The sequence below is a fragment of the Pezoporus flaviventris genome, unplaced genomic scaffold (assembly GCF_033815535.1).
Source record: "Pezoporus flaviventris isolate CSIRO_AGI_PZ_B2104156 unplaced genomic scaffold, CSIRO_AGI_Pfla_v1 ptg000045l, whole genome shotgun sequence".
Lineage (NCBI taxonomy): Eukaryota > Metazoa > Chordata > Aves > Psittaciformes > Psittacidae > Pezoporus > Pezoporus flaviventris.
Window position 1 is genome coordinate 1,933,633 of NW_026892593.1, and position 15,021 is coordinate 1,948,653.

Genomic DNA, 15,021 nt, shown 5'->3' on the forward strand with positions numbered 1-15,021 from the left:
ACGGGCTTGGAGCAACCTGCTGTAGTGGAAGGTGTCCTTGTCTGTGGCAGGGGTTGGAACTGGAGCAGCTTTGAAGTCCCTTCCAACTGAAACTATGGCTCTGTGAACATTGCTCTGGAAGCCATCTGGGATCTGGAGCATATGGATGGTGCCCAGAGGTTAGTAATCATGTGGGTCAGTGACATACATAGAGATAAATAGTAGCAGGAAACGATGTAGCCCAGTCTGGCAAATTCTGCTCATCCCTGAGGTGTGGCTGGCTCAGCACCCTCAGTTACCTGCTCTTGCTGTCAATGGACACAGGAGAAGTTCAGAGCAGTGCAAGTGCAGGGTAGGCAGTGCCACCATCTGCCAGTCACCTGGGTGAGTGACCTGTCTGAAACATTCTGGCTGTAAAACCTTTGAGGGTCCTTTATAAACCTGCTTGATAGGAACTGGTGCAACCAGCTGGGGTCTTGAGCTCCGCTGAGCTTTCGGTCTCCATAACCAGTAAGTTCTATGGCATTTCTTGGCTGCTTGATAACTTTGAGGTGTCCCTGTTCTTGGGTTTACTGGGGACTGTAAATAACTGTGCACTTCCTTAATACCATTCATGCCTTCTGCTGTATCTCCTGTTCTTCTGTGCTGTAGTCATGAATCAAGGCAAGTTTAATGCATCTTCCATTAGAAGCTGGTCTGCTTCATGTTCTGCTCAGTCTCTTTAAAGAGAAGCTGATCAGACCAGCTGCACTTTTTGAGCTCTGCTGCCTGTTCTGAGAGAAGCAAAGCAGACCTCGAGCAGCGAGATGCAATGTGCGATACTTGGGTGATGTCATGCCTCCTGTTTACTTGCTTGATCTTTGTTGGAATGACTTCTGACATGCTGGAGTGAGGCCAGAGAAGGGTAACAGAACTGATGCAGGGCCTGGAGCACAAGTGTGATGGGGAACAGCTGAGGGACCTGGGGGGTTCAGTCTGCAGAAGAGAAGGCTCAGGGGTACCTCGTCACTCCCTACAACTGCCTGACAGGAGGATGGAGCCAGGAGGGGGCTGGGCTCTGCTCCCAAGGAACAAGGGGTGGGACAAGAGGAAACGGCCTCAAGGTGCACCAGGGCAGGTTTAGATGGAGATGAGGAGCAATTCCTTCCCCAAAGGGTGCTCAGGCACTGGAACAGGCTGCCCAGTCACTATCCACAGACTGCTGGAGTCACTATCCCTGCAAGTGTTCACACACTGTGTAGCCGAGGCCTTCAGTGTCATAGGTTAGTGATGGCCTTGGCAGTGCTGGGGAACAGTTGGACTGGATGAGCTTAAAGGGCTTTTCCAACCTGGTTGATTCTCTGATTCTATGGTTACTTCTGCCTCTTTGGCTGCAGCACTGTACTGATATCCTTGACAGTATCTCAAAGATCATTCCAGGATCAGGATCTGTTCTGTTTGTATGTTAAAATGTCTTGTTTCTTCAAAAGGACCACTGTTGCATCACAGGAGGGCTGCTTGTCTGCTGTTTCCTGGCTCTGGCACTTGGGTCAGGTAGAGCCCTCTGGAAGGAGGAGAAGTGGCTCCTTCCTGGGATCATCTGAGCATATCTGGGGGAAGAGATTCCCAGAGGATGGGATAGGGCAGGCAGAAGAGTTGAGAGTGTGTGAAAATACAGCAGGAAAGAAACTGGTGATTCAGGAGAGTGTGGGATACAGCTCAGATGAGCAAGGGGCAGAGGGAGAGCCTGGCTTCAGAATTGGTGGATAGTGAAGGAGTTCTTGAGGATCCAGAGGAAGCTGCAAGCATTGACTGGATGCAGAAAGCTCCTGACTTAGATGAAACCCAAGGCCTATGGGGAATGGCTTTAACCTGCCAGAGGGGAGATTGAGATGAGCTCTTAGGCAGAAGCTCTTCCCTGTGAGGGTGCTGAGGCGCTGCCACAGGGTGCCCAGCAAAGCTGTGGCTGCTCCATCCCTGGCAGTGTTCAAGGCCAGGTTGGACACAGGGGCTTGGAGCAACCTGCTCTAGTGGAAGGTGTCCCTGTCCATGGCAGGGGGTTGGAACTGGAGGAGCTTTAAGCTTCCAACACAAACCATTCCTTGATTCTGTTATTTTTTTTATCTCTTTCTCTGTATAGGAAAGATGAAAACTAATTATTCTTATCAAGGAAATAAAAGAGGTTTTGTATTAAAACTCAAGGGAGGAAAAGCATAAAATAACCTTAAAATTCACATCAGGAATCCTAGCTGTCAAGACGAAAGCACCTGACTGCATTAAACACGACCTAGGGAAGACTCCTCAGTTGTGATGTAGCTGCTGGAGTTCCGTTTGCCCTTTTGTGTTCATAACAGAAGGGATGTTACAGGAAAGTCAAAAGGACTCAGGAATCCTTTCTTGGTGGAAACAAGCAGGATAATATACTTCTCTCAGCATTTCCATGTGGTTCCACTTAGTAAGTAAGTGGAAAATGTTAAATATTTTATTATATCAGGAATGGGCTTAAATAGGCTTAAATAGAAACAATAAATCAGTAAATGTTGGTGTTTTCCTCCCAGTTTCCAGCAGGAGTTGCCTGGGGATTGCTGGCATCCACTCTCCGTTTTACTGGGCTTGGAATACAGGGAACATTATGAAAGGGTGGAAAATGCTGTGGATGTCTCGTACGTGTGCCCATAGTCAGTGAGGCTCAGGGTAGCCTCTGGTACCTACAGGACTGACTGCAGGGATAATGCTGGGCAAAACAACACAAATATAGAATCCAGGTATGAAGAGGAAGACAAAATCTGGATTGACCTCCTGGTGGATAAGATTCTGGCCGGATGGTCACACTCAAAGAGTTGCGGTCAATGGCTCAACGCTCAAGTGGAGACCTATGACAAGTGCTGTTCTTCAGGGGTCAGTTTTGGGACTGATCTTATTCAACATCTTTGTTGTGACATGGATACCGGGCTTGAGCACCCTCAGGAAGTTTGTGATGACACGGAGCTATGTGGTGCAGTGTCACAGTGGAGGGAAGGGATGGGATCTAGAGGGACCTGGAGAAATGGGAATGTGTAAACCTCATGAAATTGAGCAAGGCTAAGTGCAAGGTTCTGTCCCTGGGTCAGGGCAATCCCAGCACAAACACAGGCTGGGGGAGACTGGATGGAGCAGCCTCAGGAGAAGGACTTGGGGTGTTGGGTGAGAAGAAGCTCCCCATGACCCAGCTTCAGTGTGTGCTTGAGACCAGAACCCCCTTGTGTGCTGGGCTGCACATGCAGAGCGTGAGCAACAGCTCAAGGAGGGAATCCTGCCCCTCTGCTGAGCTCTGGGGAGACCCCCCCTGCAGTCCTGATCCAGCTCTGGAGCAACAGCACAGGAGGGACGTGGAGCTGTTGGAGTGAGGCCAGAGGAGGCCACAGAGATGCTCTGAGGGCTGGAGCAGCTGTGCTCTGGAGCCAGGCTGAGAGCTGGGCTGGTTCAGCCTGGAGAAGAGAAGGCTCCTTAAGGGGAGACCTATGATTCTGTGACAAGTTCACCAGAGATCCAGGGGAAGCAGGAAACGCACTGTGGTGGTGTTATTTTTGTTGCAGCAGCCAAGGAAGCGTTGCAGGGCCCTATGAGTTTTGTGATATGTGGAACTTGAGCCATGTATTTTAAATCTTCAGATCTGGAATGGACATGTGAAACTTTAAAACATGAATTTTAATCACCTGTTACTTTTGTAGATGCCTCCTGACTTTTTCTAGAACAGGTAGAGAGAGACCTTTGGACTCGACTTAATAGTGCTCAGGTGAAGGCTCTAAAAAGCCACTTCGCACTTTCCCCTAGAAGAACTGTTAAATAAAATCCAGGCCACAAAGTGAAAATCATAGCATCCCAGACTTGTTTGTGTCGGAAGGGACCTTAAAGCTCGTCCAGTTCCAGCCCCCTGCAACGGGCAGGGACACCTTCCACTAGAGCAGGTTGCTCCAAGCCCCTGTGTCCAACCTGGCCTTGAACACTGCCAGGAATGGGGCAGCCACAGCTTCGCTGGGCACCCTGTGCCAAGGCCTCAGCACCCTCACAGGGAAGAGCTTCTGCCTAAGATCTCATCTCAGTCTCCCCTCTGGCAGATTAAAGCCATTCCCCATTTTTTTGTCCCTACAGTCCCTTGTCCAAAGCCCCTCTCCAGTTTTCTTGTCCCTTGTAAATGATTACAGGATCATTGGAAGGATGATACGCAGTGAGGCAAACCCAGTCATTATGGGCCTCACAGAGGAGCGTGGAGGCTTTGGGCATTCTGATCATATAAGGAAGAAGATGAAGAGCAGAGATTACCTCAAAACATGCACAGTAAGGGGCAATATTACTGGTTTCTTACATTTCTGTTGTTGACCATCTCTCCGGCCCCAGTGTGCAGCCAGGGATTGCCTTGTGTGGTGTTGTGCTGCTTGACTGGAGCCTCCACATACCTTCTAAATATTCAGACATTCCTGGTGTGCATTGTTGGCAAACAGCAGGTGTTTGAGTGACACTTTAATTCTGCACATTCCCATTTAGAAATGCTCTCCAGAAAGCTGTTAATGTTCAGAAACAGCAGCTTGTTCTTACAGACAGCTCCTTGCTTCACATAGCCGTGGGTTTGTCTTTCATTGCATACCCCAGCTCAGAAATACGATGGATAGCTTTGGAGGACTTTGAGATGTCCACCTGCAAAGGCAGAAGACATGGTCTAGGGTGAGGTATCCCTGCCCATGGCAGGGGGTTGTAACTGTACGGTCTTAAGGTCCTTTCCAACCCTGACTGTTCTATGGTTCTATGATTCTGTGTCTAGTTTCTGTTGATGTAGATGCCCTAAAGAAAAGTACCCAAGTGGCGAGATGCCATCCAGAGGGACTTGGACAAGCTGAAGAAGTAGGCCCACTGCAAACCTCATGAAGTCCAACAAGGCAAATGCAAGGTCCTGCACATGGATTGAGGCAGTCCCCAGTATCAACACAGGGTGGGGGATGAAGGGAATGAGAGTAGCCCTGAGGAGAAGGACTTGGAGGTATTGTTGGGTGAAAGGTTGGACATGTGCGCTTGCAGTCCAGAGGAGCCAGAGGGGGGCCAACAGGTGGTGGTCCTGCTCTGGTGAGACCCCTCCTGGAGCATGACATCCTGCTGTGGAGTCCTCAGTACAGGAAGGACATGGACCTGTTGAAGAGAGGCCAGAGGAGGCCACAAAAATGATCAGATCATGGAGCACTTCTGTGAGGAAAGGCTGAGAGAACTGGTCTTGTTCAGCCTCAAGCAGAGAAGGCTCTGGGGAGACCTTATTGTGGCTTTTCAGTTCTTAAAAAGGGTCTCTCAGAAAGGTGGGGGGAGACTTTTTAGCAGGGCCTGTTATGAGAGGACAAGGGTGATGGTTTTAAACTGGCAGAGGAGATTCAGGCTGGATGTGAGGAAGAAATTCTTTACAATGAAGATGCTGAGGTGCTGGCACAGGGTGCCCAGAGAAACTGTGGCTGCCCCAACTGTGGCAGTGTTCAAGGCCAGGTTGGACCTGGGCTTGGAGCAACCTGCTGTAGTGGAAGGTGTCCCTGCCTGTGGCAGGGGGTTGGAACTGGAGGAGCTTTAAGGTCCCATCAACCCAAACCTTTCCATGATTCCATGCCTAATCCCTATGGACAGAGCAGTCCATACAAACCACTCTGGGCTTTCAGGCCTGCTGAGCAGGCAGGGCTCCTGCTAGGACAGGGAGATCTCTGGCTCCTGCTTTGCTGGATGTCAGCAGCATTGGGTGTTTCTTACTGCCTTTTCCCCTGCTGAACACTGCTTGCAGCCTGGACAAGAGGCGTGAGCACAGTTGTAATGAGCACAATGAATTTTCTTCTCCCCAAATGCAAGAGCTAGAAACAGCTTTAAGAGAAAAATAGCAGGAGTTATCTAGAGCAGCAGGAATGTGAACCCTGACCCCACCATGTTTATCCTCATGTTCTCATATTCTGATTTAGCTCTGTTTTACATGTTGGGTAAGGAAGGAAAATGCAATTTGAGAAGCTGTGTGAGGGGGATTGTTTGGAGGATCTGCAGGGCTCTGAGCAGCCTCTTGCTATCTCAGACAAGCTCTGCCTTGGCTACAAATAAGAGCAGGCTGGTGGTGGGGATGGCAGCTTGGTGAAGAAGTACCCACTTATGGAAGGCTTATTCTGAGCTGTTCACAGCTGGTAATCCCTGTAACATCCTCTTGCAGCTCAGGACTTCCCCAGGTCTGCAGAACTGGGAACTTCAGTACGGGGAGAGTAAGTGCACTGTGGTAGGAATGATGTTTGTGGTATGAGGTAGGTGAAAGAATGACAGCTAGATGGTTGAATATGGTTAGTAAAATGAGAAAATTCACAGTACTTTTGAATTATAACTATTTAGTTGTGGTCCCAAAAGCACTGATGTGACTGTTCTCTTCATTAATGTATCCAAGGAATTTACCCATCATCTTTAAGAGGAAGTTCTCACTTTTACCAAATGCTCCTTTTTGTTTGCATCCTTTTAAAGTAAGTTTTATGAAGATTTTGACTTTTAGTGTCAATTAGATCAGAACAAAGCCTGGGACTTAACTTCTTATTTACAGAAAAAGTAAACGTTAACAGCTCTCCAGTTTCACGTTTCAGAGCAGCTTCCTCTTAATTCATCTGCTGTACACAGCTTGAAGTTTTCACCTTATCCTGCTCCGTAACTTATCCCATCCTTGTGGATTTCTTAAACAATTTAACTGGAAGCAATAAGTTTAATGCACACAACGTAATCACTGTAGACAGCTAAACCAATGTGTTCACTGCACATTGTGATCAGTGTTGTCTTTATACTCATGCTTTACCCCTTCTGCTTTCAATAGATCAGTAGTTTTTAAGGACTGACTGGTGTGTCTTGAAGAGGTTTTATCCCATTCTGTGTCTGAGAGAGGGAAAGTGAATGTGAGGAGGTGGTGTTTTGTAACTCAGCATGGCTGCGAGGAGCAATGACACACAGGGAATTCCATCCAGCTGCTTTAAAAAGTACTTTTCCAAAGAGTTTGAAACTTTGCTGTGGTTTAAGGTCAGGGAACACTTTTGACACCAAGCTCAAATGGATTTAAAAAGGTTAATCATAGAATGGCTTGGGTTGGAAAGGACCTTAAGATCATTCAGCTCTAACCCCCTGCCACAGACAGGGACACCTTCCACTAGAGCAGGTTGCTTCAAGCCCCTGTGTCCAACCTGGCCTTGAACACTGCCAGGGATGGGGCAGCCATAGCTTCTCTGGGCACCCTGTGCAAGTGTCTCAGCACCCTCACAGGGGAGAATTTCTGCCTTAGATCTAACCTGGACTTCTCCTGTTTCAGCTTGAGCCCATCACCCTTGTCCTGTCGCTGCAGTCCCTGATGAAGAGTCCCTCCAGCATTCTTGTAGCCCCCTTCAGACACTGGAAGCTGCTCTGAGGTCTCCACTCAGCTTCTCTTCTTTAGCATATCTGTAGGGTGTATTAACTGATAATTGTTAAACATGAGATTTCAGGTGGCACTTGAGGTTATCTGTGATGAAATGAGAGAATGTTGAGGCAGTTTACCAGGAAAACCTCATTCCTACCCTTCTTCCCAGCCCTGGGTCCTGTGCTTCTGGGAGGGGGCTCTTCTCACCCAAGACGGGCATAGCATGTTGCTTCCTGTCATCGTGAAGGCATCTCAGTGCTGTTTTAGACATTCTGCTTTTGCTTTTTCTGAGCAGATTCAAGAAATTAAGAAATCCCAACTAGAGAAGTGACTGTCCAGAAAGCCTCTTCACTTGCAGAAGGGGAGATTGTCATTAGTTGGAAGCTGAGGCTTGGGCTCTGCTTGGCTTCTTGCCTACAGAGTTCATAAATGCTTCCTTTTCCTTCTCAGCCCTGTGTTAAAGGTAGGAAAACCAAAACTGCATCCAGTGTGCCTGGAAACTGAAGTTTCCCTTTCTGGAGTACACTGATGCCAAGCAGTGGTAGTTTCAGAACAGGGTAAGTAGAAGGATAGTTGGGGAACTCCCGGCATTTGATGTGCTCGGCACTGAAGATCCATTCTTGAAGCACTGTCAAAGGTTAAATTAAAAGATGATCCCTAACTTTCATTTAATGACAACTTGGGAGGGAAAAATGGGCATTCTTCAGTTGAGAAACCTTTCCCTCTTACAGAATCACAGAATGGTTTGGGTTGGAAAGGACCTTAAGATCATCCAGTTCCAGCGCAAGTTATTTCACTTCAGCATGGAAAACTCTGTCAAAGTGAAAACTGCCATCCTTGTACTAATGTTGGAATAGCCTGTTTCATCATCTCAACCCAAGTCTGTTGAAATACATCAGTTTGAGAGATTTTGTTCCTATTAAAGATACTTAAAACCCCAATTCCTGACCATGTTCTCATCCCTTTAGCGCTTGAGGTTAGGCAGCTGCTTCAAACACTCCTGCGCTTGGCCTTGTTACCATTACATCCCTGAAACTCAGAGCATGTTGAAGTCTCATGGAGTATAATGCTTTTCTGGACATAGAATAAGTAGCTGTGAATACTAAGGAGGTGTAAGGAAGGGCAGTAGGAGCTGTTATATGACCATACAAGAGTTGATGTGTGTTTCGTTGCAGACTTCTATAAACCTTAGAGATCTGTTTCTCCATCCTGCTTTCTGATGTGTCTCTCTGTTAATTTTGTATCTCCTAGAGCACAAGTGTGATGGGGAATGACTGAGGGACCTGGGGGGTTCAGTCTGGAGAAGAGAAGGCTTGGGGGGCCTTATTGCTCCCTACAACTGCCTGACAGGAGGATGGAGCCAAGAGGGGGCTGGACTCTGCTCCCAAGGAACAAGGGATGGGACAAGAGGAAACAGCCTCAAGGTGCACCAGGGCAGGTTTAGATGGAGATGAGGAACAATTCCTTCCCCAAAGGGTGCTCAGGCACTGGAACAGGCTGCCCAGGGCAGTGCTGGAGTCACCGTCCCTGCAAGTGTTCACACACCGTGTAGCTGAGGCCTCAGTGCCACGGGTTAGTGATGGCCTTGGCAGTGCTGGGGAATGGTTGGACTGGATGAGCTTAAAGGGCTTTTCCATCCTGGTTGATAAGACAATTATATGAGATTTTTACCTTTTTGGCTGTGGCTTTATATTGAGTTTGAGAGGGGATCTCATCAATGCTGATCAGTATCTTAAGGCTGGGTGCCAGGAAGACGGTGCCAGAGTATTTTCAGTGTTGCCCAGTGACAAGATGAAGAGCAATGGCCAGAAACAGCAAGCTTCATCTCAACATGAGGAAGAGCTTCTTTCCATTGAGGGTGGTAGAGCACTGGAACAGGCTGCCCAGGAGGGTTGTGGAGCCTTCCTCTCTGGAGACATTCCAAACCTGACTGAATGCGTTCCTGTGTGATCTGCTCTGGGTGGCCCTGCCTTGGCAGGGGGTTGGACTGGATAACCTCCAGAGAACTCTTCCAATCTGAAGGATTCTGGGATTCCTTTGTTGGGTCCCTTCTCTTTGCTGCCATACCAATATAGGTGTCTTGGTGGTAGCTTGTTTCATGTTGAACATGGTCATGATTTTCTTCTTGTTGGTAGGATTTAGGGAGTCCAAGGTGGTCATCGAGGATCTACTATTGAGGACTGGAACCTTCTTAACAAGAATGAAGGAATGAGTGCAGAAGACGGTTCACACTGACAGGATGTAAAAACCAAGCTGAGCTCTGTAAGAAGGTTCTGCAATTCCACAAGAGGAAATGATGCAGACCACAGAATTATTCAGCAGAGATGGGATGTTCCTTCTCCTGCTCTCACCAGCAAATAGTGAGAGCTATGAGAGAGTCTCTTTTGCCTTCTGCTTTCGTTCTCATTGAGTTACAACTGCACACACACCAGCCTCGATGGTGACCGAGTGGCCTGTGGTGAGCAGGGTGTGCTTCGTTTCCACACCTCTTACTGCTGACTTCCCTACATGGGTCTGTTTAATGCTTCCGTGTCCAAAGCAGCTTTTGCAGCAGGGAGTACAACGTAGCTTTTGGCTTTGGGAGCCTCCCATTCACACCGTTTGAAAGGCCTGAGAGAGCCCTGGTCAGAAACTGCATCAACTAGAGCCTAAAACCAGGGACAGAACTCTGATTAATGCTTGGTAGTTGCAAGTGCTTGAAGCTGGCAGTTACCATCCACTTTGTGGTCTCTTGTCCTGGAAATCTGCACTCTTTTTACTATTATTTTGTAATTTTTTGCCATCAAATGCCTCTGATCCCTCTGATTTGATTAAATTTCTGGTTTTTTCTTCATTATGGTGTGCAATGCCGCAACTTGTTAAAAGTAGGATAGTCTTCATAGCCCTGTTTCTGCATCTGTCTCTTCTGCTGTGCCTTGTATTCCTTAACTTTCTTCATAGAATCCCACACTGATTTGTGTCTGAAGGGACCTGAAAGCTCATTCAGTTTCATCCCCCTGCTACAGGCAGGGACACCTTCCACTAGAGCAGGTTGCTCCAAGGTTTCTTAATGTTAGTAGTGATGTCTAGTGTTTAGTATTTTAGTACTCATATATTCCTCAAGTTTAAATAGGTGTCTAAAGATAGCAGAAACAGGAAACAGTGTTGAACCTGTAAGGCATTCTTCACAAGAAGAAAGTGTATTTACCGCTCATTGGGCTCATTGTACTCAGCAACTCTTGTGCTGTTTTTTTCTCTCTTGGCACAATTCCCGTTACTCAGGAGAAAGATGGAGAAAGCTGAGGTGCTCAGTGATTCTCTGCCTCAGTTTTCAGTCGTAATCACTTGTCCCATATCTCTCAAGCCCCTGAACCTCAGTCAGTGAAGATCAGGTTCAGGATGGCTTGAGGACACTGAAAATAGGACCCATCCCAGGGTACCCAGGGAGTTGGCAGATGTAGTTGCCAAGCCAGTCTCAGTCATACTTGAAAAGTTGTGGCAGTCCCAGTGACTGCAAAAAGGGAAACATCAGCCCTTTTTTAAGAAGGGTAACAAGGAGGATCCTGGGAACTGGCCACAGAGATGCTGTGAGGGCTGGAGCCAGGCTGAGAGACCTGGGCTGATTCAGCCTGGAGAAGAGAAGGCTCTTAAGGGGAGACCTCAGAGCAGCTCCAGTGCCTAAAGGGGCTACAGCAAACCTGGAAGAGGGGCTTTGGGCAAGGGCCTGTACGAACAGGACAAGCGGAAATGGCTTTAACCTGCCAGAGGGGAGATTGAGATGAGTGTAGGCAGAAGCTCTTCCTTGTGAGACCCTGCAGACAGTGTGACAGCAGCGTGTTACCTCTCTTGTTCCTGACTTGTTCCAGTCTCTGGGTTTTTTGTATGTGGTTCCTTTTTGTTTTCAAGGTGGTAGACATGTTACGTGGATTATGAAACCTCACTTGATCACTGGACGCTTGCTCTGGCATAACTTCTGGTTTCAGTTTGCCACAAACAGTCATTTCCAAACCTCACTTGCTGTGTTTTACTGCGTGGCCTGTTGCTGTAAGAGGGTTTTTTGGCTGGGGTGAAGAAGAGTAGTCTCACATTGAATGTGTTCTGGGCAGCGTGGTGGGAGAGTCTCTGCTGCAGGACAGCCTCCTTTCCCAGCTGGATGTAGCTGTGCCCAGTCCCAGAGTGCTGGGAATTGCAGCAGCATCTTCCAGAAGCCCAGCTCTGCCAGCAAGGCCCTGGAGAGGACAAACTCCTCAGGAATCCTTCCAATGAAAGGGTATCTACCTGTTCTGTGCTGAGAGAAGAGCCACCTTCCTTCTGTAAGGACAGCTTACTGGAGAGTGTCTCCTACAGATTATCCATGTATAAGAAGTTCCAGAGATACCTAAAAAGTTATGGAATCATGGAATCCCAGACTGGTTTGTGTTGGATGGGACCTTAAAGCCCCTCCAGTTCCAGCCCCTGCCACAGGCAGGGACACCTTCCACTAGAGCAGGTTGCTCCAAGCCCCTGTGTCCAACCTGGCCTTGAACACTGCCAGGGATGGAGCAGCCACAGCTTCTCTGGGCACCCTGTGGCAGCGCCTCAGCACCCTCACAGGGAAGAGCTTCTGCCTTAGATCCAACCTGACTCTCCCCTAGTTCTGAAAACCTGTAGAATTGATGGGTTAATAATGGGTTTAAATTTGCAAAGTGAGACTTACATGTGTGTTACACATGTATGTATGAGAGATGTATGTGTTTGGGTTAGCTATGCACCCAGCCTCCTTAATTTAAGGCCTTTTATGCCAGCTTTAACTTGAGGAATATATAACTAAGCATAGCTGGTTAAAAATATCTGAAGAACACTTTGTATGGAACACACTCTGCAGCCAAGCAGCATTACTGCCACAGCAGTGTCACGTAGGTTGAAAATTCAGATGTCTGCTCCTAACTGAGGAGCTCAGTGACTTGAGTGTATGTTCAGCACCTGCATGGATGGATGCAGGAGCTCCTGCTCTGCTAGAAGTTAACATTTTCAATTAATTTCAATATATTCTTGAGTTAAACAGCACAAACTGCTTTGTTCTGTGCCACTTGTTAGACTATTTTAGGGAGGGAAATTAGTTTCCAAAAGAGAGAGGAATCCCCTGCAGTGCTGTGTCCAGCTCTGGGGACCCCAACACAGGAGGGACATGGAGCTGGTGGAGAGAGTCCAGAGGAGGCCACAGAGATGCTGTGAGGGCTGGAGCAGCTCTGCTCTGAAGCCAGGCTGAGAGAGCTGGGCTGGTTCAGCCTGGAGAAGGCTCCTTAAGGGGAGACCTTAGAGCAGCTCCAGTGCCTGAAGGGGCTGCAGGAAACCTGGAGAGGGGCTTTGGACAAGGGCCTGTAGGGACAGGACAAAGGGGATGGCTTTAACCTGCCAGAGGGGAGATTGAGATGAGCTCTTAGGCAGAAGTTCTTCCCTGTGAGCGTGCTGAGGCGCTGGCACAGGGTGCCCAGAGAAGCTGTGGCTGCCCCATCCCTGGCAGTGTTCAAGGCCAGGTTGGACACAGGGGCTTGGAGCAACCTGCTCTAGTGGAAAGTGTCCCTGCCTGTGGCAGGGGTTGCAACCGGATGAGCTTTAAGGTCCCTTCCAACCCAAACCAGTCTGGGATTCTGTGAAAAGTTTGGAATCAACCTAAGTGACTAACCTGCAGTTGAGGAGACAGGAAATGGCACTGGGTGGGTCATGGGGGAGGTTGGGTAAGCTTTTTTTCTTGACAGCTTCCCCTCACGTTTCCCTGTGCAACTGAGCTGGGACTGTCACAAATGAAACCTGTAGACTTGATGATTATTGGTAGCTGTACAAGAAACTTGTAGTTTTGTCTAGAACTTGTTGACCCAGGATGATTAAAAGGACCTTGGTAGGCACAAAGTGATGTTCTGGATGTGATGCTTCATCATGATCTCAGTTCTGTTTCTGCTGGGTACGTCCCCATGATCTGTGTGTGATCTCTGCCTCAGAGTGCTGGGAGTCCAACACCAACAAGTAAATGTGGTGTATGGGAGGAGAAAGCCCTGAAGAGGCTTTGTATGTCTTGATAGCTCATAGCCGAAATGTTCCCTTTATCTTCTAGTATTGCAACACCAACACGTTCAAACAGGGCTTCGTTACGTCAGCAGCTCTGTCACAAAGGACAGTCTTGCAGTGAGTTTCTTGAGTTCTTCCGAAGTTCAGAGGTAAAGGCATGTAAAGGAAGAATGATGTTGATCTGGATAAAAGCTCTCAAATAGAGAAATTACCTGTGACAAGTTTGAAGCGCTGAGTGGAGCTCCACAGAGTTTGTTATCAAATATCCTGGGTAACAGAGCTGTTCCAAAGGAAAATAGCCTTAATTTCAGGAGGTGATGAGTCCTCTTTGGTTTAGAGATCCTTAGGCACATACACATATGAAGAACCCTTGAACTGAAGTAAGGCGCAAAGTGCAAGTCAATAACTTCATTAGTAAAAATAAATGAAAAGCTGTTCCTTCTTTTACTGTGTTTCACCTTGTTCACTGCAAGAAAGCGGATATTAAACTGTGATCAAGAAGTTTAGGTTTTTACCCTGTTGAATGGCTGTAACCCTTCCTGAAGCAAAAGCTGGTGTTTTCTGCTGGTCTTCTAAAAAGACTCATTTCAGATGCTGCCTCAGATGCAGTTATACAAGCAAGGAACTGGCACACAGTCAGGTGTGGTAACATTTTGGGATGCTGGTAAAAGCAAAATGAATGGTTGGAGCAAGTGTTCCCGCTGCTGTTGTAATAGCAATGTGGGTTAGGTTAAAAACAGCAGTGGGATCTGTGTATGTAAAATCGTGTTGAGCACAGATAACAGGGGAATGGAGCATGTTGGCATCTCCCATCCAATTGACTCCACTTTATGAAACGTTGCTTAGCTTAATGGTGATGTTACACAGAATGCTTGTCTTGAGTGATGCTCATCACCTTTCATAGAGTGCCAGACTGGTTTGGGTTGGAAGGGACTTTAAAGCTGATCCAGTTCCAACCCCTTGCCATAGGCAGGGACACCTTCCACTAGAGCTGCTTGCTCCAAGCTCTGTCCAACCTGGCCTTGTACACTGCCAAGGATGGGGCAGCCACAGCTTCTCTGGGCACCCTGTGCCAGCGCCTCAGCATCCTCACAGGGAAGGACTTCATTACCTCCAACCTGAACTTTCTCTGTTTCAGTTTGAACCCATCACCCCTTGTCATACCACTACAGTCCCTGAAGAGTCCAGCATCCTTGTAGCCCCCTTCAGATACTGGAAGGAATTACAATTAATTACAATTCATACTGAATACAGTTAATAACCATTCTAAAAGCTGAAGTGTTCTGGGGAAGATAACTCTGAAAATGTAATTAGTGGAGTTCATAGGGAGAGGAATCAGGGTGACAGAAAGGGCAGGAAGCGTTAGGTTGGGAGTGGGGTGAAGATGATTAATACAATGTGCAGTGCTCCGTGCTTAGCAAAAACTGGCTGAAAGGGAATGTTTTTCCTGATCTACATGGCAATAGTGAAACCTCATCTCAAATACAGAGCATGCGTCTGGTCACATGCTGAAGTTCCCTGGAGAGCACAGAGAGGAGATGATCTGAACCAGGATTGAGGGAACCCTGCTCAGGCAGGGGGTCCTTGGGCACTGGGGGGGGTAGAAATGCCCCTGCAGCCAGGGAAGT

The 15,021-nt window shown here is 47.8% G+C and overlaps 1 protein-coding gene across 4 annotated transcripts in view; it reads left to right on the forward strand.

The window, feature by feature from the left end:
* Positions 1-15,021, forward strand: part of PPP6R2 (protein phosphatase 6 regulatory subunit 2) — a 90,192-nt gene that overhangs the window by 28,841 nt on the left and 46,330 nt on the right. The gene's annotated exons all lie outside the window — the stretch shown is intronic.